At 39.4% G+C, this 26,917-nt stretch overlaps 1 protein-coding gene across 5 annotated transcripts in view; it reads left to right on the forward strand.

The window, feature by feature from the left end:
* The first annotated feature begins 7,929 nt into the window (after positions 1–7,929).
* Positions 7,930–26,917, forward strand: part of kank3 (KN motif and ankyrin repeat domains 3) — a 32,159-nt gene continuing 13,171 nt past the window's right edge. For 2 of the 5 annotated variants that reach the window (XR_009789290.1, XR_009789291.1), the window contains exons 1-2: positions 7,931–8,076; positions 26,558–26,630. The gene's annotated coding sequence lies outside the window, so the exon portion shown is untranslated. Of the gene's footprint in view, positions 8,077–24,229; positions 24,316–26,557; positions 26,631–26,917 lie in introns of all 5 variants that reach the window. The other 3 variants (XM_061778657.1, XR_009789292.1, XM_061778656.1) reach the window with 3 other exon arrangements.

Here is a 26,917-nt window from a genome sequence, read left to right on the forward strand (position 1 = left end):
ATGAAAATCCCAGGTAATTTCTGGTGCTGTTCTGCTTCTTGAGCATGCAAAAGAAGCTGATGATAATAAAAATGAAAATACATTGTTTAAATTTGTATGTTGCTGCCATGTGGAATTCATTTCCTCCTGGAACTAAAAACAGCTTCTCTTTGCACTCCAAATGTTGAGCCTTTATTTATTCACATACGTAATGACCTTTTACCCAGATTCCACCCACAGAGTATGTATCCTTGTGTCCCTTGCTCTGGGTCCTGTTCTTGCCATTCTTTTTTTTTTTTTTTTTTACAATTCCCTTCTCCAGTTTGCACTTTAACCCAGAAAGCAATGTTGTTTTTCTGAGGCCTCTGTACAACACCATACTTCACTTTAAAAAAAAAAATGGTTTTCTGTTGTACCAAAACACTGTACTGTACTGTACTGTACTGTACTATCTAATGTTTAAGCCAGTGATTCCCAACCAGTGTGCCGTGAGCGCTTTTCAGGTGTGCCGTGGGACAATATAAAATTTTACTTAATTGCTCCCCAAGAAATTTTATTTACAATAAATAATGTATCTTTGTTCATCTATTTATGTCATTGAGGCATAGTGACAGACATAACAAATAAATGCTCTTCTCTTCGATGGCAGGAAGTACATACATTAATTAATGTATCCACTTTTTGTGGCATTTTTGTTTGTTGGTGTGCTGTGAGACTTTTCAATTGTATAATATGTGCCTTGGCTCCATAAAGGTTGGAAATCACTGGTTTAATCCAAAAGGCAGGCAAGGAAGGTTTATGACTTCTTCCTGATTTGTTCACTGGACCCTATCGAAGGAAAGTAAAAACATGTTTTGCTGCCAACATACATGGACTTTGATGCGCGCTCCGATGTGACGGACAGTTATTGTGGTATCTCCATCCTGTTAGCACAGCATTATTTTATTGTTCTGATAAAGATATGTTTTGGCCTCAGACTTTCAAGGTCGGACTATGTAGTTTGCACAACCTGTCATGCAATGAGGAAAACCGCTCTAAAATGAACATCTAGTTGTTGTGTATGTACAGGATGGGCCAAAGAGACAACAAAAAGGGAACTCAACTAGGAATAATTTTATGTGTTAAAAACAATAATTCAATTTCAATTTTGGGGGGTTTGAGTAGAGGGCTATTTGACCAGAAGCAGAGTATAGACCTCCCTGATGTCCAATTTGACAACTGGTTTCCTTATTTTCAAATGTTTTTTCAAAAGAAAATGTTATCTTCAAATTACATTTATCCACAGTCATTCAGGGCATCATTTCATTGAAATGAATTTGACTTGGGTGGCACGGTGGCCGACTGGTTAGATCGTCAGCCTCACAGTTCTGAGGACCCGGGTTCAATCCCCGGCCCCGCCTGTGTGGAGTTTGCATGTTCTCCCCGTGCCTGCGTGGGTTTTCTCCGGGCACTCCGGTTTCCTCCCACATCCCAAAAACATGCATGAATTGGAGACTCTATATTGCCCGTAGGTGTGAATGTGAGTGCGAATGGTTGTTTGTTCCTATGTGCTCTGCGATTGGCTGGCAACCAGTTCAGGGTGTACCCCGCCTCCTGCCCGATGACAGCTAGGATAGGCTCCAGCACGCCCGCGACCCTAGTGAGGAGAAGCGGCTCAGAAAATGGATGGATGGATGGATGAATTTGACTTGTACAACTACTACCGCTCTTCCCCCAAGTAAATTGTTTGGAGTAGCTCAGCAAAAGGGGCCAAGAATATTGCGCATAAAGAGTCTTGGTGTTTTTATCACCATTTTCTTATGATACAAGTAATTACCATAAAAACAAACAAACAATCAAACAGACAAACACGAAAATACATTACATTCAGTGTTTTTGTGGAGATACATGTAAATACACTCCAAGGAAGTTTTACCCATCATGGAGTAAATAAAAGAAAAGCAACTCTTGGCCAATGACCCCGAAATCGTGATGGATTTTGGCTGCTCCTCAGTGTTTGTGTGTTGTGGTCAATCAGGGTCACAGAGTTTGAACATATGGGCGAGAGGTCAGGTTGACCGTGAGGAACACGATGATGAAAACAGATGGAGGAATCTGTACGCTCCATTTGATAATGTTCCATGCAAATCGCAACGGAGAGACAAAAAGCTTGATGTAGTCTGTGGGATCTTATTGTCAGCTGTGACAGAGAGGGCATAGGAGGACATGGTATTTAGAACCTGTGGATATGGTTTACACAGTTGTGTTCAGAATAATAGAAGTGTGTGTCTTTACAAACTCAAACACTTACTGTAGAAACTGAAAAATGCTTGAAGATTTTTGCATTTCTGTGGATCACAGAACTATTTTCGTTTTTATATCCGCTGTTTTTGAGAACGACTTCACAGCTGTGTTGACCAGAGTCGATATCACTAAGATGTACGTTTGGTCTCCTCATCAGAATTACTCATAATCGCCATCATGAAAATGTAGCAACATTTTGAAACTGCGCTCTTATTATAAGTGGTCAAATATTTACACACATACCAGAACAATGCTAAGACTTTTTTAATGTCTTTCCTTTATTTTGTACAATTTTTTTTTCTCACTGGATGTTCTGGATTTTGCTATATCTCACAGGCTGCTATGTTGACAACATTGTGTGTAATAAGTGGTTAAATGACACTAAAGTACTTTTTTTTAACATTGTTTTAGCATCCACTACAGTTTTGTTTTTTGTTTTTTGATAAAACAAGTCATTTTGTTTGAACATTTTGTCCCTGAAATTGCTGTCCACTCTGTCTTTGTGGTGTAACTGCCCCTTTAAGAAATCCTCTGATGTTTGGCATTGCGACCAGCATTTTTTTGCTTTCTTCAATGGAGGCTCAAACAGTAAACAGTTCCAGAATAAATATTATCACTTATGTTTCATAATTTCCGTCATATTATGTGTGTAGTTGGATGTTGTCAAGCTTAACATGTCTACTCTGTTACAGTAAAATATCAATTGATATACAAATCTTTCAGAAATTTGTTAAACAAGACAGTCAGGCTGCTAAGTGAATGTCCATCATTTGCGCATTAAATGCTGCTATTAGCCAAAAATGTCCACCCTGTCAGCAAACTCACAATTTTGGTTTGCATGCATACTGCGTACAGACTGGACCATGCAGTCAATTTATTTTTTCCAAAAGTTTAGGCGATGGACCAATATGCATTTCTAATAGCATAACATCTTTATAATACAATAAACATGAAGTTCAATGGACAATCTCAATTTTTGGGGTGAAATGGGGATGATGTTTCAAGGGTACCTTATGGCGATATTAACTCACCAACTTCGGGCATCAGTGTGTATTTCAGCCCAGGACAATGTGACTACATTCCTCAATTCCTCTCTGCATTTCTTTGTAAGCATGTTTGGTGTCACCTCGCTGGTCTTGCAAGTTCTCTGTTGGATTAAGGTCTGGGGATTTGGCTGGCCACTACATAACATTAATCTCGTTGGTCTGGAGCCAAGATGCTCCTTGCTTGCTATTGTGTTTGGTGCTGTTACATACACAGGCATAAGATGTGATCTTGTCAAGTATTGTCATATATTCAAACTAATCCATGACCCACGACTGTCAATAGAGCCCTCAGTCACCGGCACCACCAATAGTGCCGACACCCTCACTGTGTCGGCACCGCCCACCTTGGCGCACACCCGTCTGCCAAATACGCAAACACGCGCAAAGCCTTACACTGGCACATTGCGCCATCTACGAATATATCCATCCATCCATCCATTTTCATAACCGCTTCTCCTCACGCGGGTCGCGGGCTGCTGGAGCCTATCCCATCTATCTTCGGGCGGGAGGCTGGGTACACCCTGAACCGGTCGCCGGCCAATCGCAGGGCACATGGAAACAAACAATCATTTGCGCTCACATTCACACCTACGGGCAACTTAGAGTTTCCAATTAACCTACCACGCATGTTTTTGGGATGTGGGAAGAAACCGGAGTGCCCGGAGAAAACGCACCCAAGCAAGGGGAGAACATGCGAACTCCACACAGGCGGGGCCGGGATTTGAACCCCGGTCCCCAGCACTGTGAGGCAGATGTGCTAACCAGTCGTTCACCGTGCCGCCTGTTAAATATATATATATATATATATATATATACACACACCGTGCTGGCGCATCTACGAATATAGAGCCCCTAAATCTAACATTGATATTTATATTCAACATGTAGATTTAAGCGTGGGTTTTCTCGCCTCCTGCCCGAAGAGAGCTGGGATAGGCTCCAGCATGCCCGCCACCCTAGTGAGGATAAGCGGTCCAGAAAATGGATGGATGTAGATTTAACATTTCAATTTAGTTTAGATTTAACATTTTTGTGTCACACTTAATACATATTTGGGTTCAACTATTTAATATATGTCAAAGTTGACAAATATTGTAAATGGAAATATGCGGAAAAGTTACTCCCAAGAATGTAAAAATTGTTTGAAGCTAAGCCTAAATATAACAAAATGTTGTTGTTTTTCCAGTGTGGGCTGCTTTACAAACGGCATCTCATTGGTTGTTTCATGTATTCCATCAATGTAAACAAAGCTACTGTATATCAGACGTATCTGTTGAAATGTACATGGAAATATGGGCACTTGTGTAAATCCAGCCTTAATAGTTTATGTTCTGGGCTGCAGACCCCACGCAAAAGATAGCTGGAGCCCACAAAAATACACCCCCCCACCCCAAGCGGAGTCTTCTTTCGGCCCTGTTAATTACCCCAGAACCAAATTTAGACAATAGGTCCAAATGATCATCCTTTCAAAAGTTTCTCGTTCCAGGGTAAAGTTCCTGCTGTCAAAATTCGCTGATCCTGAGATGCCTGGATCATATCAAAAACTTTCTACTAATACTTTGAATAAGAAAATGAGAACGTGTGCTCAAAATGTATCGGGATTCAACAGTTAAAGGCATCCATTTTCCTTTAACCTGGTTTGAAGACTGTTTTGAGGGTATTCGTACTATTAGTATTGGTGATTCATTTATAGGATGTCCTCCTGTTTCTGCTAGGTCACAGTGACCTGCCAAACCCCGCATTGTTCCTCTCAAGCCACAGGAGAGCTAAGATTTCCTTTTTGACAACTTTGCAGTCAAACACAAGCACGATCAGTTTTTGGGTCACACTATGGAGACAAAGTGCACTGATTGGGATTCAGGGTTACTGTGGTTACTCAATATTCTTTGGTTTTATTTTCTCATTTGAAATACTTGCAGCATAATACAGTATCTTTGAGTACAATCATTATTGCTGGACTGCTGAAAATATATTTTGAGAATATGCACCTTGGAGATTTTTGCAGTCGATTTATAAGATCTCGTGCGTCACACACGGGGGGCGAGGGGACATGTCGCCACTACTTTTTCAGAGGGCTGTTTTTGTCCCATGCAGTTTTACCATTCAGGACGCATTGCTTTTCTTTCCATTTGAACATTTAATGAAATAGTAGTAAGAGCATATTCTCTCCTTAACTATTATTTTAGGTACATATAAGCAAACATTAGAACTTCATTTTGGCACTGCAGTTTAATGAAGAGATTATTTCACCTCCCACATATTAACATGTGAGAGACAGGCCTGTGTCATTCTGCAAGATTAATTAAAAAAAAAAAAAAAAAAAGTTAAGACACAATAAACGCTGCAGAAACAGACAAGCTCTATTAATGTTCACATTATTTATGGAATTAGTTATTTACCTTTCATAAAACAGCATTTAAAAAAAACTTAAACAAAAAAACTTAACAATGTTGCTCTGGCTTCTGGGTAAATCTGTGATAGCGAGACGCCATGTTGTAACAATGGCGTCATCGTCACGGCGGCTCACCCGCCAATTACAGTTTAGATGTTTTAACCTCAAATTCAGATGATCTTTTCCACCCGGCCCGCCAAATGCAGCGTGCTAACGACGATGTTCTGTGAAATAACTGGCTATGACCGTTTTGTATTGAAAAGCTACTAGGCCAGTGCTTTTCAAACAATGCCACCTCAAAAATAAGTACATGAGTAAGTTGATCAACATTAAAATACAGTAACATCGTCGGCCCGTGTTGTTGAGGTGCAGGTTTTATTTCTAAAAAGTATATTTAATATTATGCACAGTTGGAACATTAGCACTGTGCTTCATTGTAGAAATACAGATTCAAATCAAACGCATTGCACATAGTTAAATACAAATTGTACCTCAATAAATGTTTGAAAAAACATTCCTAAATGATTAAATGCAAATGAATTATACTTCAATGTTAAATACAACTGAATTGTACTTAACAAAAGTACTAAACTGTATTATTATTATTTTTTTTTTAAACTAATCATAAAAAAAGTTGAAACCGTTGTAATATGCAGTTTGAACCTTTAATTTGGATTCTTTGAGGTACCAGTAGAGGGCGCCCACACCATGCCACACTTTGAGAACCACTGCTCTATGCTGTTGTTTTATCCGTAATTCTTGTCCGTGTGACCCTCATATCACATTAATTATTGTAATTAAAATTGTGGAAACACCCCACCCCAACAAAGGCAACTCAAAAAAAGATATTTCTGCATAGATGATGTTGGTTTCCATAACAACCGAGAGAAACCAGACGCTTCCTCCATCACTTGTGCTTTTGTTGTTAGCTGGATTGTTGAGCTTAATGTGTCCCTCCGTGATAATGTTCACTGTTATCTACTTGCACATTTGTGTTGTTCTACGTCACTAATAGCAATGAATTAACTTCACTTTGTTGTCACTGTTAAACGTGCCAGAAATATTGTTTGTTGCTTTTGAACCTGAATCTGTATTTCTTTCTTATTAACTATGATAAGTACTGTTATTTTAACATTTTCTTTTTAACTATGCGGCAGAAATCCATGACTTTAATACGAGAATTTGTACTGTAGGGATTTTTGTCTTTAGGTACAAGACTGTAAGCATAAAGCAGCAGCTCCCCCTGCTGCAGCAACGACGGCAACGTGCACTTGAACACTGTGAAATGCTTTTAATAAAGCAACTGCTGAGGATGCACAGTATCTACGACCTGCATTCTAGTATTTGTTCCATGAAATTTATTCCCGACAGTCTGCTCATTTATATTGTACGGACGCGTATGGCATTCACTTGGATTTAAAAAAAACAAAAAAAAACGAATTTTTTTGAGGGCTTTGTTTTTTTTTAAATATTTTTTTCTGTGTTTCTGAGTATTTCTTTCTGTTTTTCTGACTAATTATTTTTCTCAGTTTTTTCTGTGTAATCCCCCCCCTCATAATTCTTAAAACTTAATGATTTGTTGTGTTTTCAATAGGGAGCGTATTCATTTATTAGCATGAATGTAGCGTATCATGGCTGCCCAATGACAAGCATCCATCCATGAAGCTGATAGAACTTTCCCCCCCATCAAAATACAGTCGTCAACGGGGCTGCCGATCAAAATACAACCCGCCAAAGTGGCTGTAGTGAACTATCTGAAATTCACATGCATTTGGCGAGTTGGCAGGTGTTAATGTCAAGCAACACACACAAAAATTGCATCTCACTGGTGAGCTACTTTTAGAGTAGGCCCACGGCCTACTCATGTGGTCTTGATGCGGTGCTCGTGGGCACCATGTTGGTGACCCCTGATTTAGTCTTCAATGAATCTAAAATACAGGTTTTTGCAAGAAAACACACGGCACGCAAGAGAACATGCTAACTCTGCGCAGGAAGACTGGAGCTGAGATTCAAACTCAGAATTGTGAGGAAAACGTGCTCATCACCCACAAAGGTGAACATTTTCCTGCCAAACGACACAATGCCAACTGCTCACAATGTTTTGAACTCATGAGGAAAAAAAGTTTTTTTTACAACCAGAAAGTTGCGGGTAACAAACAAGGATATAATTTTGCTGTCTTTTTTTCCTCTCTTCCATGCAGCTTTTCTAAGAGCTCTGCTTATTTTATTTTGAAAGTCCAAAACGGAAACCCTCCACCCTCTCGCCTCGGTCGACACTTCTGTTGAACTTTTTAAGGGGACTGAAATGTTCCTTGCTTTCCACGGGAGGCATGAGCAGTCCCAGTGTGACGAGAGACCCCGGAGACAAGTCAGAAGGTAAGCGAGAGACGCGGGGTCGATTAGCACACAAGTTGATTGATTGGCTGCCTGCCTGCCTGCCTGATCGATACGCTCTGTCCACTCGAATCAGTGATTTCGTGGTCGCAACTACTGGAACAAAGTGTGACTTGAGTTCAACTATGTATGCATTATGTATGATGTTAATGCTTCACATTCGTCCTTGCAATGTTATCCCACTTTATGACACCAATTACTGACGCTTACGTAGTTCTTTATTATTATTATTATTATTATTATTATTATTATGCATCACTTTCTCCACAGTGGTAACGTCGTTGTTTTGTTTACTAAACTCAGCAAAACTCAAATGAACATAAGTGCAAATATGTTGTGAAACCATCCAAATTCCATTAGTCAGATAAATTACCACTTAGAAATGGATTCTATGGACATGTAATTATGAGCCGTTTTCCTCAGATGGTTTCACTCTGCAAACATGTGAAGGACCCCCACCCCAATTCTCCCCTCCTTCTATTGACAGAAGTCTCGGTTGCTGCTAAAATGCTATTAATATGTCAATACTATGAAGTTGTCACATATTCAGCAACAGTATCATTGCATTTGATTGGTTTATTCTGCAAATACAAGCAGATCTCATGATATACAGACTACGCACGTCAATGGCTTTGGGGGTCTTATGGCAGCTTCCTGATTGGGGAATTGTGGCATCATCCACCGCAAAAGACGTTGCTGCAGCCCTCTGCAAAGTACATTCAAACTCAAGATTTTATTATTATTTTTTTTATTAGTTTTGAATAGTGTATATAGCACAATATCATCATTATTTCTTGTGTTGGACTGTTTACACAGTAATAGAGCGAAAGGGTGTGACCCAAAAGAAATCCCCATTGAGAGCGTGTCCATTTTGGTGACCTCGGTCGGGATTGTGTGTTTATCAGGCCATCAGTACTGACAGTGCTGGATTTGTGCACCCTAATTCTGCACTTAGAAATGGACAATTGACGTGTTGTTTACCTTGTGATGAATTCAAAGTACCCTGAGTGATATTTGCACTGACAGAATTGACATGACAGCCTGACTAAAATGGACCAGTGATTAAGAGGTTCTTGACTTTTGCTTTTTAGTCGTATAGCTGGAATTGTTGAAGGTTTAATTGAAGTCTCTAAATTGTCCCAAGGTGTAAATGTGTGTGAGAATGTTTGTCTATATGTGCCCTGCGGTGATTGACTGGCCGCCTCGCGCCCAAAGTCACTTGACAGAGGCCACAACCCCCAATAAGGACGAACACTTTCGAAAGTGGATGTTAATAGGAATACAGTAATCTATTCCAGAGTCAAACTTGACCACACTCATAAGACTTTTATTCACTGTATTTTTAACATTATTAGCTGTCATACAAGTTAGTTAGCAAAATATTCTCTGTATAATAATGCTTAAATGCAGCAGATTTTGTGGTTACAGCCTGTTATTCTTTTATTACTGAAGTCAACTTTAGCTGTATTGTACTAAGCAGCCAGGGCAGAGATGTTGCCATTTGTATTGTCCTTATCACGCTGGTCACCCTTTTTGGGGGCTATCACTAAACCCCCCAAAATAAAGAAAAAGAAAAACAGACTTGTGACAGACTGTGAATTGTTTTACCTCCTCATACGAGACACTTAATTCATGACAGCGGTTCAAGCAGATTGGATTCCAAATCGTAGAATCATTTGTCATTAGAGGTTCACTGTATTAACTGAGAAGTGACTGCAAGCTTGTAATTCATGCTGAGCAGTGCAACATGTCTTCATTAAAACAAGAGTGAAAAAGGACATTGAAGGCTTTTCTGGATTTACTCTTCTCCACACAAGTGCTACTGTCAGGACATCTATTACGATGACTATATTCTCATGTCGCCAAAATCGGGGGCAGATTTTTCTATAATTTATGCAGGACACAACCTTTTTCGGAAGGCTGTCAATCGATATAGTTTTTCTCTTTTATTTGGGAAAAATCGAAACACAGGCCAGAGCCCAGATTTGAACCCACAAGCTATGAACTGGATGTGCTAACCAGTCGTCCACCATGTCGCTAATAACATAATAGTATATGATAATAACAAATAATACAGCCTCCCGCCCAAAGTCAGCTAGTCATAGTCGGCTCTAACACACCCATGGCCTTTTGCGAGGATAAGTGGTACGGACGATGCATGAATAAATGATACGAGATACACCACAATTACACATTGACGTAGACAAAGGAACTAACAATTACAAAAACACAACATAGTCAGACAGGTATCAAATACTGTAATAATAAATAAATACTAGAGCTGCAACTAATGTGTTACTTTAATAATTGATGAATACATTTTTTTCCGATTAATCTGTTAATATTTTTTGGAATTTCCATCCCATTATTAAAAAAAGAACATAGTTTCCAATCAACAGTGCAGAAAATGCACAACGGTCTGTAACGTCAGAAAATCAGCAAATATGTTGATCATAGTTTTCCAAAGTAGGAGAAACACAAAGATAATCACTCCGCTTTCATTAAGGACTACAGAAATCTTGAGAATATTGTCACAATAGTTGTCGATTAATTTGATCACCGATTAGTTGTCGATTAATCGTTGCACCTCTAATAAATACACAGTTATCAGTAATAGTCTCCTGTGTACAAATGGTGACTGTCACACCCCCTTTCATCCATGTATTCCATGAATGTATCATTTTTATATTTACTGCAGTTTGAAATTGTTTTATATTTGGACATTGTTTGAAGCCCTCACCTAAACTATTCCAAAGTCTCAACCCACAGAACGAAATACAGAATCTTTCCTGTTTGTACGGATTCTTTTAATTTTGAAGTTGTATTTCCCTCTTAAGTTATAAACCGATAATACTGTAGATCATGATGCAATGTAAAGACATATGAATCAAAATAAGTGACCTCAGTATTGGCCAAATCAAGTTAATGAGAGAGAACCCGTGCTGGAGCTGGAGCTCTTTTAAGTACAATACGTGTGATGTGCCAAACAGCATTGTTCCGTTCCCTCGGGCGTCTTTATACAACTTTTACCTGAAGCTGTGCCTGACTGCCGCGGCGCCTCAAATAGACCTTCTGTAAGTTTAGTCAGACGTGTCAGGAGGCCAAAGGAACTCTCTGCTTCTGCACAGACAAACACGCATGCTGCTCCGTACACACGCTCCTCTTGTGTCTGCACTTTAGAAGGCAGAGTTCATTTAATCAAATGCTATTAAATTTAGCTCTGTAGTCATGCAATGTCCTGATGCTTGATTAAATGCATGCCGCTGATTTCCATTTTTAGCCCGATTATGAGTAACGTTATCAGCCACTCAGTGCAATACGGTCACATGAGGCGAGAAAGGCTCGACTTAACGGCATTTGTTTACCACGGTTAGAAAATGGAATGGCTGCCGACCTCTTGCAAGGCTAAATATTTATGTTTGTTTGCCTGTATTTGTCAGTTAGCAAGTTATCTCATGGTTTAAAGGAGACATTTTGAATTCAAAATAGTTCTTACAGTTCCCAGTGTCTTTAATAAAAAGTGATTTAAGTCAAAGTATACAACGGATAAAGAATTACAGGATACTAACCACCCACCCTCTTTTAAATGTGTTTTTGTCTGATGCCAATGAGCCATTTTCGTTACCATTTCAACGGGGGTGGAGATAAGGTGTTGGGGTGAAGTGAGGGCAACTACTTCTAACCCTACGTGTGAAGGGGACAAAAGCAGGATTTAATTGTCTTTTCACTTGTGGCGACAGCACTTCGTCACCAAACAGCCGAATTATAATTTAAACTAGTTTAATTATTCTCACAGATCTGTGCATGTGGCACATGCAGTTGACACATCGCCAACCACATACTGTATACCCCCTACTCAACCTTGATAGTTTAGCTGGACATTTTAATATGTGCTGGCAATCAGAAACCAATGCTGATAACACTATTGTGGATATTTTCACACTGCCTAAGTGAAAAACCCTCGGATGGAGCAGTATAGCTCCTTGATGTATAGCGTTATTGCTACTTTTTTTTTTTTTTAAAACAATGGCTCCAGGAAGAACACAGTTCAGGCATACAGTGCAGCAGTATCCACCCAAACGGGCCAATCAGGAGTAGCATAAATATTCAACAGTGGATTGGGGCAACAGTAGAGGATGTGGTGGTCTAAATATGGAGATTACACCCTATTATTTATGACTGCCCAGGTTGATTTCATTAAGTGTTGAAGCCGTTCTACGAAAACCCCAAAATATTTAGTTTGACTTTGTTATCCAGTTGATGTTGTTCATCCTAAACTTATTAGTGAATCACGAAGATCATTTAGTTCATTCTTAAACCAGTTCTCTTCAAATTGAATTGGAACTCAGTGATATCAGATCTGCTTTTACCACAGGCTTGGAATAAATGTAATTACTTTTGAGCTTTTTCTGCAGCATTCCAAGTCTGTTACGATTTGAGTGAATTCAATTGGAATTAAATCAGAGCTTTGTGAAATTCCAATTGTGTTAGCAGTTTGAGCTCTTTAGTATAATACAAAGTGAAAAGTCAAATGTCTGCTTGGCCTGATCATACTTCATATTTAGATCTTTGTCCACAAGTCATGAGAAAGTTATATTAAACAGAATGTAGTTTACAATGTGTTCACCCTCATGTTCAGTGCTCGACAAAACGAGGTGCACTCCAGCAGATTACAAAATGATATTGAGCTCAAACGTTGGCGGAAATCTGGAGTTTCCTTGCATTTAATGTGTCCTACAATTCTACAAAATGCTCCCACAAATCTGGGCTATTGATTGCAAATATGATTCGTCAATGTAAACACAAAAAATGTATCTTAAATAATTTGTTTATGTTGCAATAATGATGACACACCGATGGAAGTATAGCATAGCTACATTTTAGACTTTAACCCTAGTTGAGTCAACTCATCATCAAAATTCTATCAGTTCTTCTTGTGTTTAAATGAGGAATGGATACAAAAAAAAAAACTTGAAAATGGGGACTCTGTGGCTAAGGTCATTTGTACAGTACAGTAAGAGTAAGCCATGCTCTTTATTAGGAACTAGAAGATGTATTTGGAGGAGCAGCACACTAAAAGTATTTACAACTGTCTGTCAGTTAAGTACATTGGAGAGTATTAAAATAAACGGTGGTGCTCATGTTGATGGGAATGCAGGAGCATGATGGCTGATACACGAGATTGACTGATGAGTGTCCGATAGTCTTTGGACACACTTCAGGTGTGGGATTGAGCCATTGTGGCTACTTATAGGAGTTAATTCATCTTCATGGTAAATTTAGATACATGATGCCAGCTGATCAATTAAAACAATAGTATACATTAAATAGATTAGTTTGTCTAGTGTGTCCCAATGGTACCTTCTATCTGCCGCTGTGTCCACTACATGCTAAAAATACTTGTTCTCTGAAGTACTGGCAGGGATTGGGGATGAGGCATTAATCTACTGCTCAGTGTCTGAGAAGACACACACTAACCACAGAGTGACACACACGCTTTCACATATTTGATGGTTGTAATAGTTGAGTGTGAAATTAAATCACTTTCAGTGTACTACAACGTCGTGGTCGGATCACCAAAAAGGTTCAATTCTAAAGTGACCGCTTCATTGTTGGAAGACCGAAACCATGACTGCTTTTAGAAACACAGGGATCCCACAAACACTCTTCTTTTTTTAATCAAAGTTTGCATTACCGGAACAGCACATGGGACACATACACAGAATTTTAGGCTGACGTTAAACCTAATTGAAATCACATTCGGCTAAACGAGGATTGACTTAATTCTTGTCTCAATCGCATTACTGCTTAACATGTAGAGTTTAAAAAGTCATTCATACTGTGGTTCCACTTTGAGTAAAAGCGACGTTCTGGCTGGAAATGAGGAGAAGTGAAAGTGGCAAAAGAAGATCCTTATAACTTGAAGCATAATCTAGCACAGTGGTTCATAACTTTCTTGGCGGTATTAAACCCCATAACTTTCATATGTGCAGTCACCAAACCCTTTGTAAATGGAAAAATAAATGTGTGATTTTTAAAAAAAAAAAATTCCCAAATCATTTTTTTTATTGGTGCACAAAACTAACAATGCATCAGTTGCATACAAAATCACAGCGTTCAAAGAGCAAAAACAACTGAATATGAATTTCACACAAAAAACAAAAGCAATGAATATTTGCCGCAAATCAATGTGACTTTTGCTGTTGCCTTACAGAGACCCAGGTTGACTCAAACCCAGGTTAAGAATCACTGATCTAACAATTATGCATTTATGTACTGTAACCAAACCAAATGAATGTAGGATTAATTTTGATCTCAACTAGTTACATGTACTGGCGACCAGTACAGGGTGTAGTCTGCCTTGCAGCCAGTGAAGGCTCCAGCTCCCTGCGACCCTGAATGGGAAGAAGTATGGAAAATGGAAGGGTGGATGCAATTACCTGGATGTCACTTTTAACGTCTATCAAGAACTTTTGCAAGAAACATCAGTACATACTGCACTGGCTTTATCACCTCATCATCATCCTTTGTTTTGGTGTTGAACGACAGTTAGCGAGATTATTTCTAACACAAGTGAAGACAAGAACCCATGCTTCTTGCTGAGGGAGAATTGTTACTTTAGATGTGATGAAGTTCACGAGGGAAATGCATGTCATTCAGTCAGGATGAAATGTGGGGATAACATACAGTATATTCAAACACGTTGCCCCTAACGAAACAGTAACTTTGAGAATAGTCTCTTTGGGTAAGATGAGCGCAATTTTCAATTTTCAGTTTGCATACAGTAAACTCTTCCGTTCATTGGCTCCAAATGGAAATGTTGTGTCGCTTGTAGAAATGCTTCCCCGCCCAATGAAGTCATTACAAAAGGCTGAACTTGGTGTCAACAGTGCTTCGTCAAAGAACCTTAAGCCAACTCAAGCATTATTTATTTCTTGAAATCATTGAATCTAATTGTTTCCCATAGTCTAAGTGAAAATTATTATTTTTTTTAAATGTAATGAATTTAATTTCATTTAATATGAACAAGTCAACAGAAAAGATTGAAATGTCCACATAGTGGCACAAATTAACGTGTGAATAAAGTGGAACCTCGATAAAATGGACCCCAAAATAACGGATATCAGATAAAACGGACCGTCAGCACTGAACAATGTGTTCAAAAAATACGTTCTATTTGTTTGTTTGAGTAAAAGTGATGTAAAAGACTTTTCTGGTTGGAAATGACAAGTGAAAGTGGCAAAAGACTGTAAGAAGATCTTTATAACTTGAAGCATAATCTAGCACAGTGGTTCATAACTTTGTTGGCGGTACTAAGCCCCACAACTTTCATATGTGCAGTCCCCAAACCCTTTGTAAATGGAAAAATAAACGTGATTTTTGTTTTTCCAAATTACATTTTTTATTAGTGCACAAAACTAACAATGCATCAGTTGCATAAAAAATCACAGTGTTCAAAGAGCAAAAACAACAGAATATGAATTTACACAAAAAGCAAAAGCAATGAATATTTGCCGCAAATCAATGTGATTTTTGATTGATGTGGCGCCCATGTCATGATGGTTATATCTACTGTCTTTTGTGCTGTAGAGCACAGTGGAGAGAGAGAGAAAGAAAGAGAGAGAGAGAGAGAGAGAGAGAGAGGCATGGTATCAGTGTAATCTCTGAGTAATACAAAACACAAGTCTCTGGAGTCTGGAACATGCTACTTTTGGTACAGTAACATTTTTTTGTCAAGCCATTCGCCTTTGGCAACAGATTTGGAACTAGGAAGCACATTATTTCCTCGTAGCTCATGAAAGCAACTCTCCTAGGATGAGAACTGTACGTCAACAATGTCATGACCAAGCACACTGGCGTGGTAAGTGTGGATAAAATCTGAAACTTTCAAACATTTCCAAGCTTTTTAAAAAATATTTATTTACAATACCTTTGTACTATACTGGCCATTTTAGGCCACCAAAAAACCCTACAAAACAATTTTGTACTGTACAATAATATGAGTACATGTGGCCTCAAAAAAAACAAAAAACAAGTGCTTCATTGTAAGGGACAATCGGCTATATCGAACCCCACCCACGCCCCTATTAGTCTGCTCTATCTAGGTTTCACTGTATTTGTCTGAGCAGGTACAAAAGGTTTTTCTGGAGCTGCACCTTCCTAAAATGTTTCATAATGAAACAAACACAATTTTTGGTAAAAGGTCTGACAAAAATATACAGCATACTGTGGTCATGTTGGATGTCTTTGAGAAAAGAACAGAACACGGTGGTCAACCAAAAGGAGAACATGGGAAAAGGTAAAATTTCTCTTTGCTTTCTAACTAACTGTTTTTTTTTTTATTTTTATTTTTTTTTTACTCTGCACACAAACCTTGATGTTTGCAGCAAACTGTTGGGGGTCAACACAGTCAAGAGAAATCTCTTCCACAGGGTTAGTCTGTTCAGCTGGATGAAACGGGCTATAAAGTTCAACTCGTTAAACAGCCGAGAAGAAATATAAGTAATTATCATATTATCTGATGTCAGACAGTGACAGAGAACACCAATTAGACGTTAACCGCATTAGTCCATTCTCGGAAACTGAAGTAAAAAGCACATCATTACTGATAGTGTCTCCACAGTGACAAAGGTGTGCACTTGGGATGTCTACACATCATCTACCTTGTCATTACTCCAGCCACTCCACCAAAGATGTGCTGCAGTGCTAGAATTGTTACAAGCGAAGGAAATAGCATATTTCTGTTGTTTCGAAGCAGAAAACACTGGTGCCATCTGGTCCGTTTCCCTAAATATAAGATGGAAACATCTGGAGACTGCAGTCGCTTATGTTGTGAAGACGACTCAAGTCTTTAAACACAACTCTGTTGAGCACAGACCTAGGTCAACACAAGATGCTTGACTTTTAGTGTGTGCTTGCTAGAAAACACAAAGTGCTGAGGTGAGGAGTGAAAATAAAAATGAGAGACAACCACCACCGGCAAGGCATGGGTATTTGTATTTCAATTTCAGTTGTTACGACCATTACGTTTGAGTGTGTCAGAGTTTGATGAAGGGAGAACCAGGTGTGCTTGGTCCAAAACCCAATGGGATGTTGCAGTTGTGGAAAACCCCATTTTGTGAGGCCTGCTTTACTCCGCAGTGGGTGTTTGCCTTCCAGCATGGAGCATCTTTAGCTGCCTGACTGAGTGTTGCTACTGAGATGCAAACTGTGAGCTCTTTGTACTCTTTTGGGATGAAAAAGGATGCCAGCAACACCATTCTTCTAAAAATGACAGACAAAATGTTGCTATTCCGAGAAATAATTCACATCTTGTCAGCATTGGTTGCTGTGGTAATACATTTTTTGGAACGTTGCAATTGGATCAAAAAGCCACAACGCTGCTTTGCCCACACGCAGAACTGCCACTGGAACATGTTTCTTCATTCACACTCACACTTTAGTCTGTCACAAATCTTGTTTCCTTGAAATATTCTAATGTTTAGCTTGTTAGGGGTGGGGCAGCTACTACTTTTATTGCCTGTTCTGAAATATTTGACTTTTTCTGCAAGAATTAGGGAGAGAACAGAAACAAGAAAAGCAATAATGCAGCAATAACATTTTGCCGTCCCTCAAACTGAGAATGTTTTTAACTGAAAACATTGTGTTTTGCCACTATAATGCATCAATGCCACAATTTGAAAATAATATTTTATAGTGTCGGAGTCAGTCACTTAGAATGCTCATCACTTTTCTCCCCCTTACACCGACCCTGAGTGCAAGTACCCTAAATTTGCAATCAGATTGTCCTGATGTCACCCCTATATTGCTCAGGGCCTCAGGGGGCATATTCTAATGACATGTAGGGTTTGCTATGCTGTATAAGCAGTGCATTTGTCCTTAAATATTTTTTGGGGGGCATTTCATCTTAATTATAGCATGTCTCATGATTTGTAGAACATTTGGGAAGGAGTTCCAATTTGTAGTTTGTAGAGGAACACAATTTACTGACATAAGTTTAACCTTTCCGCTTGTTTCCTCAGTCATCCCTGTAAGAGGAATAGAAAAAAAATCCATGAGTAATTGACGACCAAAGTTTTTTTTTTTGCCCATAGACGCCATGGAAAAGCTCTATTTTTATCAAAAATTAAACTCTAACTCACTTCAGCACAGTTGCTTGACACCAAGATGCAACAAGATGGGGGAAAATACTTGTATTGCTTTGGCCTGAGCACAAAAACAGTGAATAGGTGAGTTCTTGTCACCGAATAACACAGGATAGGTTCCTGCCCAAAAACCTGCAACAATGTGAATGTGCGAATACTGGACCACAAATATGCAGGGGGTCCACTGTGCATGTACTGTAAGTTTCAATCCACGCATTAGCTGCACTTTGCATTAGAAACACCCACTGGATAATAGAACTTGTGTCAAACTGCCCAGCTGGTTCTCAAGCACGCTCACCAAACACTGGCTAACTTTATTAGATTGACTGACTGTGCGACATTATGAACCTGTACACAGTTGTGAGAGAATGAACAGGCACGCTGGTATGAAAGGAAACAACGAGGCCTTACAAAACACAGAGTGTGTCGCCACCAAAGAGGCATACAGCTTCATTGTCGAGCCTCAATGTGCTCAATTGTGCTTGGGGGACAATCTGGAAGGAAAGGGGAAGGCCTGCATATGATGTTTCAAGTTAACCTGACTGTGGTTGAAGTACACATACTGGAACACACGAGCGGGTGTGATGGATGCAGAAAGGACGGGAGGCAGGAAGTAGCTCCTGGTTAATCATTAAATGTGTATTGTAAAAGACAGAGGTGACAGTGTTTGCAGTGGACTCAACATACTGATGAAGAGCCATCAAAAACCTCGGAGCCAAGCTTCGTGTGACCTCTGGTTCATGATGGTGTGTGTGTGTGTGTGTGTGTGTGTGTTGTGGTCATGCTGACTCTATTTGTTCAGTGCTCACTCTTTTGCTTGTCTTCTCTGTCTCTGTGTTTTCCTGCTGCATTCAGGAAGCAGCTTTCAGGACGGCCTGATGGGCTTCCTGCCCACTCCTCCTCCTCCTCCTCCTCCTCCTCCTCCCAAACACTCCACCACTTCCACCCCGATTCCTACTGGGGAGACAATGGCATGTCTCCTGCAGGGGCATACAAGGGTGGGTGGGAGTATATGAGTGGAATTTATTAGGGGAAAAGTGGCCTTCCCTTCAGGAAACTGCACAGTTCTGTCTAAGCAGCAAGAGGCCCCTCTGTATTTACATGTGTGAAGACGTGAATTAAATCTCCTTCGGATGAATTTCAAATCCTCACCTTTACAAGGAATTACAAATGAGATAACATGGGTTTCGGTTTAAATCGGATGAGAGTGAAAAAGTATGAATCATTTTCACAGCGTAAATTTCATAAGTACGTTTTCTTTCAAATGATATGATCTATAATAAAGATGATCATCGATTTACAATTATGGAAATATGCAATATTTGCTCCCATTTCATTTGGTGTCAAATGCTGTCCCTTCGCATTGGAATGTATGAAAGTGCCCCCAAAAATCCTACCAGGGCAGCAGACACCATTCATTACTTGCTCTGACTGTATATACAGATACATTTAGGACCAATCTGTTCGTTCAATATGTATATATATATATGTATATATATATATATATATATATATACACACATATATATATATATATATATATATATATATATATATATATATATATATATATATATATATATGTGTGTATATATATATTATTGGCCTTTTGTAGGAGATAAATTAGGAATGTGTTCACTCTGTGTTTCTAAGAACAAACTGGCATAAGGTTTATTGTGAATTGATTGTGATTTACAGATTAGTGAATGAGGCTTTTCTCATGTAAAACAGCCACATAGTAAAATGACTTGCCTGTTCAGGAGGAGGACATCAGCTTTTGGTCCCTCCGCCCCTTGCCAGGGTGTCTCTCTTTCGCCCTGACGTCTTTTTTCGAGAAAATGGCCGGTGTGGGGAAATGAGGTCATTGTTGCAAAACGTGATCCTGAGACCCAAAGCAGTACATTTCCTCTTCTGTGAAAATTTGGATGATCCAGTGTGTTCTCTTTTTTCCTGATTCCCTCTCTGTGAGGACATGGGATTGTGCCGCTCGTCACATGTTCCTACACCACCTAAGAGGGGAAAAAATGAATCTGCATCAAATAGGTGCTCTTTATTGGCCATATTATAGGACATTTATTGTTGCAGTACAACTAATTCAATTGCAGTTGTATAAATCTGCTTGATGTAAATTGGTGGTTCTTGCCGTGCCTAAATAAATATGGTAAGATGACTGTGATTATTACATTTCATCTTACCAATGCAAGTTTGTAGTATAAAGTATGACGACATTGGTGCAGGCTGCTGAAGCAGGTCATTTTGGCAAGATCAACAAAACTGGGCCTTGAGCAATATCATTTTTATACACTTATGAGAAAGAATATGACTGCAATGTGACACACATTGATGTTAGAAGTGAGGTCACATCTTGGTGTAATTTTTGTTATAACATGGATATGACTTGACACGGAAACTATATCATTAATGATGGGAATGGCATTTGACAATTTTTCTCTGTGACAATCAATTCATTGGAGCATTAGTTGCCGGGTGTGATTGACTGGCGAGCCAATATTAAACATTGGCCCGTTGCACAAAGTCAGCTAAATCGAGTGTTCATTCTAACAGATTGCGTACTGTTGGCAACAGGTGTAAAAGTGGTAGAGACCACCATGTTTTAAAGAGGGTTTTGCACTTTAGGTACCAGTGATGGTTTTCACCATGGAAAATTTGGAGAGCACTGCAAGCACCAAATAAAGTTTGAAGTGATGGAAATGGAAGTGTTAGTGGAAGACAAACAAATTACCGAGTTACAGAAAAAAATGTGTTCCAGTAATTATGGTGAAGCCAGCAACCGCATAAAAGCCATGTTTTGTTTGATTTAACTCATCACATTCTGCGTTACATTGCGTTTAAAACTTGAAACAGGAGTTTTGTCATTGCTGATATGGCATGACTCCTTCTTGTGACTGGCTCCAAGTCAGCCCTTAGATCATTTAGAAGTTACAAAATTGCATTGCTTAATCGACAATATGAAAATTATTTCTGATATTTCAAAAATGTTTACACAAGCAAAAAAGACCTGTTCTTCCTGTCTCTGCTCATTTTCCCTGCGTCTCTTCGACATGGTTACGCACAGTGAATTGTTTGCCCCTGCCTAGCCGATCCTGTATTTAAAGACGCAAAATCAGCCACCGCAATTCGTCTCTATTTGCATAACCTCCTCACAGAATGCAAAAAATTAACTGCACGGCAATTTAGCGCATTCGGTAGACGCAAGCCTAAAATCCCACTTTGCGTGACAAATCAAGTTTGCGGCCAATTTGGCAGGCACAAACTTTTAATAATCATCAGGCTCCCTATGTTGTATGTTTTAAGGTCTCTAATTTGTTGACATTGAATGAGCAGCGCCTCTGCTGGTCTCAGCCAAGTAGTGCTTTCTCATATATTTGCCTCAATAGCTTCAAGCAAGCCGGCACGGTGGACGACTGGTTAGCATTTTAGCAGAATTTCTGCCACAAACAATTAACCAACTGATCGATTATTATGCCCATGCCTAATAAATACTATGATCGGTAATAGCCACACAATGAACTAACTGAAACTGCTTCTTCAAAGGAGTAAAAGTTTTTCTTTTAGAAAAAGTTCACATTTTTGTGTGTACTAGCTATATATTTAAAGATTTTGGGGGTTTTCACTGACTTAATTTGGACTGTCGAACAAATGTGAGTATTGAATCGTGTGTGGGTTTTAGCTGCTCACAGCTCAGGGTGTCGAGGGAAGGAATGCAGCTTCCCCATGCACTCTGTAATTTGCTACCTCTCATCAAATCAGACAGGAGTGTACTGTATGTGTGTGTGTGTGTGTGTGTGTGTGTGTGTGTGTGTGTGTGTGTGTGTGTGTGTGTGTGTGTGTGTGTGAGTGTGTGTGTGTGTGTGTGAAGAATAACAACAGTCATGTGAGATGAGGAGGGTAAAGAGGGTGGGACGGTGAGAAATGAAAGCAGTTAAATGCAATAAATATCACCGGAGATGTCAAAAGTGTATTCAGTACTTACAGGTCCTCTATATTTTGGCTATTTAGACCTCCATAGAGTGACTCTCTAACACTTGGACTTATCATAAAAGGGTCAATTTCATTAAAAAAAAACATCATACGAATGTCCAGAAGAGGCCCCTCTGTTAGCTACTTCTGTTTGACCCAGTTTTGTATGCGCTTTATCCCTATTTGGCTAAGACAGCCCCCTTTCCTCTGATTGGTTGCCTCCGTGTAGAAGCAAAGCAAAGCAAATTTATTTATATTGCGCATACACAGGGTAACTCAATGTGCTTCACATGATTAAAAGCATTTAAAAACAGAAAAAAACAGCTTATAAACATTTAAAACGAAGAGAAAAATAAAAAAATAATAAATAATAAATAAAACTAAAAATACAATTAAAACAGTGTACAGTGCAAGAAATATCATTTAAAAGTGGAAATGCTCTAAAAAGCCTGGGGGGGGGGGGGGAAAAAGAAGAGTTTTTAACCTGGACTTAAAAACATGCACACTTGGGGCTGACGTCACTTCTGTTGGCAATTTATTCCATTTGTGTGCACCATAATAGCTAAATGCAGCTTCACCATTTTTGCTTTGAACTCTGTGCTCCACTATTTGACCTGAGTCTGTCGATCTCAGAGGCCTACTGGGGTTATATTCCATTAGCATTTAATTCGTGTATTCAGGACCTAAACCGTTTAGTGATTTATAGACCAGTAGCAGAACTTTAAAATCTATTCTAAAGCTGACTGGAAGCCAGTGTAAAGACTTTAGAATTGGAGAAATATGCTCTGACCTCTTTGTTCTGGTCAGAACCCGAGCTGCAGCTGTTTAATGCTTGTTTTAGGGAGTCCAGTCAGAAGACCATTACAATAGTCAAGTCTACTTGATTATAAAAGCATGGATGAGCTTCTCCTGGCCTGCTTGACAGATGCAAGCCTTCACTCTGGATATGTTCTTCAGATGGTAGAAGGCAGTTTTAGTAATTGATTTGATATGACTGTTGAAAGTCATGTCAGACTCTATCAGAACACCAGGGTTTCAGACTTGGTCTTTGGTTTTTAAAGAGAGTGACTCCAGATATTAACTAACAGCAATCTGTTTCTGTATCTGTTTTAGACAGTAACACAACACTCAACTCCATTGGACTGTAGTCGTCGGAGACACTGCTAGATATAACTGTGTCATGTGCATAGCTATGATAGTCAAAATTAAAGTTATGAAGACCCACTTGTGAGAGCGCACGTGTTTTTTCTGTTGACAACGCTGGCTCGGGAGCGGAGATGTAGGCGGAGATCTTCGCTAGTGACATAGATAAGCTCAAGAAATTCGAATGACCTGATTTCAGGCCTCTCTGCAGAAAAATGTCTGGAAATCAGGAATGAGTGGACGATTTTAATTCATATTTCACGTTTACTGATGCAGCACAGAGACAGTATTACATCCCAAATACTAGAAAAAGTTGTAAACAACTTTAAGTTAAAGGACTGATACTTGTGCAAAAAACAATTCTGGTAAAAGTATTGAAGTCACTCCCTTACGTAAGTACAAAAGTACACATTTATAAATGTACTTAAGTAAAAAAAGTAAATTGACATGCTTTCTCAAGGGGCAACAATGGACAAAACAAACAAAAACAGATAGGCTTAAATGAAAAGACGAGCTAATATTTGTTCTATTGAAATAAAGTTATACTGGTAACAGTAAAAAAAAAAAGAAAAAACTAGATAACTAGCTTACTGTATATAATAATAGCTAAAGAAGCTAGAAACAGTTGTTTGCCCACTACCAAAAAGGCGGGGGTTAGGGTTTTACAGCACGACACATCTTGATGTGGCAATATTTACCCACTCTTGCAAAAAAACTTTAAATCCATCAGATTGTGAGCCCTCTTCAGATCACCCCACAGATGTTCAGTGAGATTCAGGCCTGGACTCTGGCTGGGCCATTCCAAAACCTTAATTTTCCTCTGGTAAAGCTATTCTTTTGTTGATTTTGTTCCTCTTCATCTTCAGCTTTCTGTCCTTACACTGGCAGGTGTTTGGAACGTATGGACGTACGTGTGGAAGTATAATGCTGCCACCAACATGCTTCATTTTAGGTATAGTATGTTGTTCTTTTGGTGATGAGCAGTGTCATGTTTGTGCCAAGCATACCTTGTGAGATTAAGGCCAAAAAAGTTCAACCTTGGTTTTATCGAAAACAACACATTTTCCCACATGCGTTTGGGAGAGTTCAACACCAAGGTTGATTGCGTTTGGCAAAATGAAGAATTTTCAGCCACATTCCAACTTTTTTAAAGTTGTTTGATGGCAAGATAGTGTCTTGTCAGTATATCCCTGCTGTGATAGATTCAATTTGTGGCACCAGTGAACTAGCAATTTCCCTGAATATGACGCAGTTAGACACACTGGTTACTGGTAGAAGAATCAGTTCAGTCTTCAAGCATGTGAAGCGCTCCGGGTGTTATGTAATTGGTGCACTTTGTGGGAAAGCAAACAAGTAAACAAAGTCAAAGCATGAGTTTAAAAAAAAGTAGTAAAATTAATTGCTTCTGTCTGGTTTGGAACAAAACCCACTGCCTGAGGTTGCACCTTTGAAAACTGTGTGCCTGTGTGTGTGTGTTTGTTGTCTTCGTCATTGTGCTCTGTAGTGAGACAAGAAACAGGCCAACACACTGAGTAGAAACAGTCAGTAGCTGATAAGACGATACTGTGCAGAAACTGCTGGAACTTACAACGTATTATTCTGTTTATGAATTAATCCACCAGCAATCATATCCCACAACACTTTTTTGAGTGTCTTGTCTGTTGTGGGCTTTGTGGTTTATACTTTGATAATAAACTGACTGAGTTGACAGGTGAGCGTGTGTGGGGGTTATCAGTTGTCAGTCAGATACAAGGGCGACTGGCGTGTTTCAACAGCAAGTTGTAGGAATGTGCCTGAGGCTGCTGGGAAACACATCTGTGTGCGTATTATTGTGTTTGAACCTAAATGAATGACTGCATGTACTTGATGTTTTCTGTGTGAAATGGGTCTGTATGAGTAACTAACAATTAGTCACATTTCATAAATAGGACATTTTGTCATTTCCTCTTTGTCACGATGCTGGTGAACAACACAACAACACTTTATTGCAATGTATTGCTTCGTTCTCTGTCTTTTAAGTGAATTCTAAACAACGACGCACTACTGTTCAGTTCAGCTGGCCATATTGTAGCTTGGACGAGGAGTCACATGACAAACAGTTCGGAGGAGGATTGCTGAAGTAATTTCTCTTCTATCAAGGTTTTTAAAATTAACACATTATTATCATCATAACTATTATTATCATCCATCCATCCATTCTCAACATTGCTTATCCTGTTCAGGGTCGCGGGGCGCTCGAGCCTGTCCCAGCTGACCTCGGGCGAAAGGCGGACCGCACCCGGAACTGGTCGCCAGTCAGTCGCAAAGCATATTATTATTATAATTATTATTATTATTATTAAGTTTGGTGTCACTGTGAGCTCATATGGCCGTATCTGGATTGGAAGTACAAACATAGAGGCGTGTCGCAATGCTGCCATTTCAAAGGCAATGCAGGTTCTAAGAGTATTGCGATTATCGGTCTTGATACTGTTTCGTTACAGGCTTTATGGCAATAGTTTTGTCAACTTACAACAAAGACTGATGTGATGCAGTTCAGTGCTTTGAATGAAATGCAATTATTTTGTTATTCTTCCTGATCATTCGAGTTGAATGGAAGTAACAACTGTGGACCAAACAGCGAGTAGCTGTGTGTCTAGTTCCACTGTACCGCACTATAACCCTGCAGTTCGTACCCCGTGGGCAGCCCAAAAGTGGTAGCCCATGGTTTACGACAGAATTCCTGTAGAGGCAATGTAATCAGAATTTTTACGTAAGTCTAAACACAGCATACTCTGTCCCTAACCAAGGCTAATGCAGTAGTTAAGTCATAATATTAGTATTAGTATAAAAAATACTTCTAGGGCATAAATATAAAACAATAAAACAATTAAAAACAGTAATTATGGCAGTAACCGAGTGTGCCTTCTTGTGCCAGGTCATTGCGTGCCGTTCACAACCGTGTTTGACAATGGGAATACAAAAAATGCTTGCTACAGAACTGAACGGAATTCCTTGGTGGGAAGTTTGGGAACATGGCATGGTATGTGGCCATTGGTAATATAGTGGTTCGCGTAGCAGACTATAATGCAGCCATTGTGGGATCAAGTCACTCTCAATGGGCTAGTGAATTCCCTCCAAGAGTTGAGATGTCAAAGTGTTTGAGTGAGTCATGTTGTGCTATCACAGACTCATGGCCTTTCCTTATTTTGTAGGGCTGAGCTCAGTCGAGAAGAGGGAATCAGCTTGGACTCCAGCTGCATGAATCCTACATTTAGCCCGATCGAGGTAGGTCCGAAAGCATCGTTCTGCATTTGACGACCAACAGCAATGCACACCAGTGCTCAAACCATGCATCTATACCTGCAGTGGAATGCTATTGTGTACTACAGTAGAAAGAACCCCCAGGGTAAAGAGGTCAGAAGATTGACATTAGGTATTAGGTGATGTCATTCTGTTGAAAAACAAACAGTTGATGTGTGAGTTAACAAAACATTCTTTCCAATTCAGCTACAGGCTGTCACACAGCACAGGACAAAGGAGCTTTACGAAAACACAAACCTCTTTGGACTTTG

The sequence above is a fragment of the Phyllopteryx taeniolatus genome, chromosome 7 (assembly GCF_024500385.1).
Source record: "Phyllopteryx taeniolatus isolate TA_2022b chromosome 7, UOR_Ptae_1.2, whole genome shotgun sequence".
NCBI lineage: Eukaryota > Metazoa > Chordata > Actinopteri > Syngnathiformes > Syngnathidae > Phyllopteryx > Phyllopteryx taeniolatus.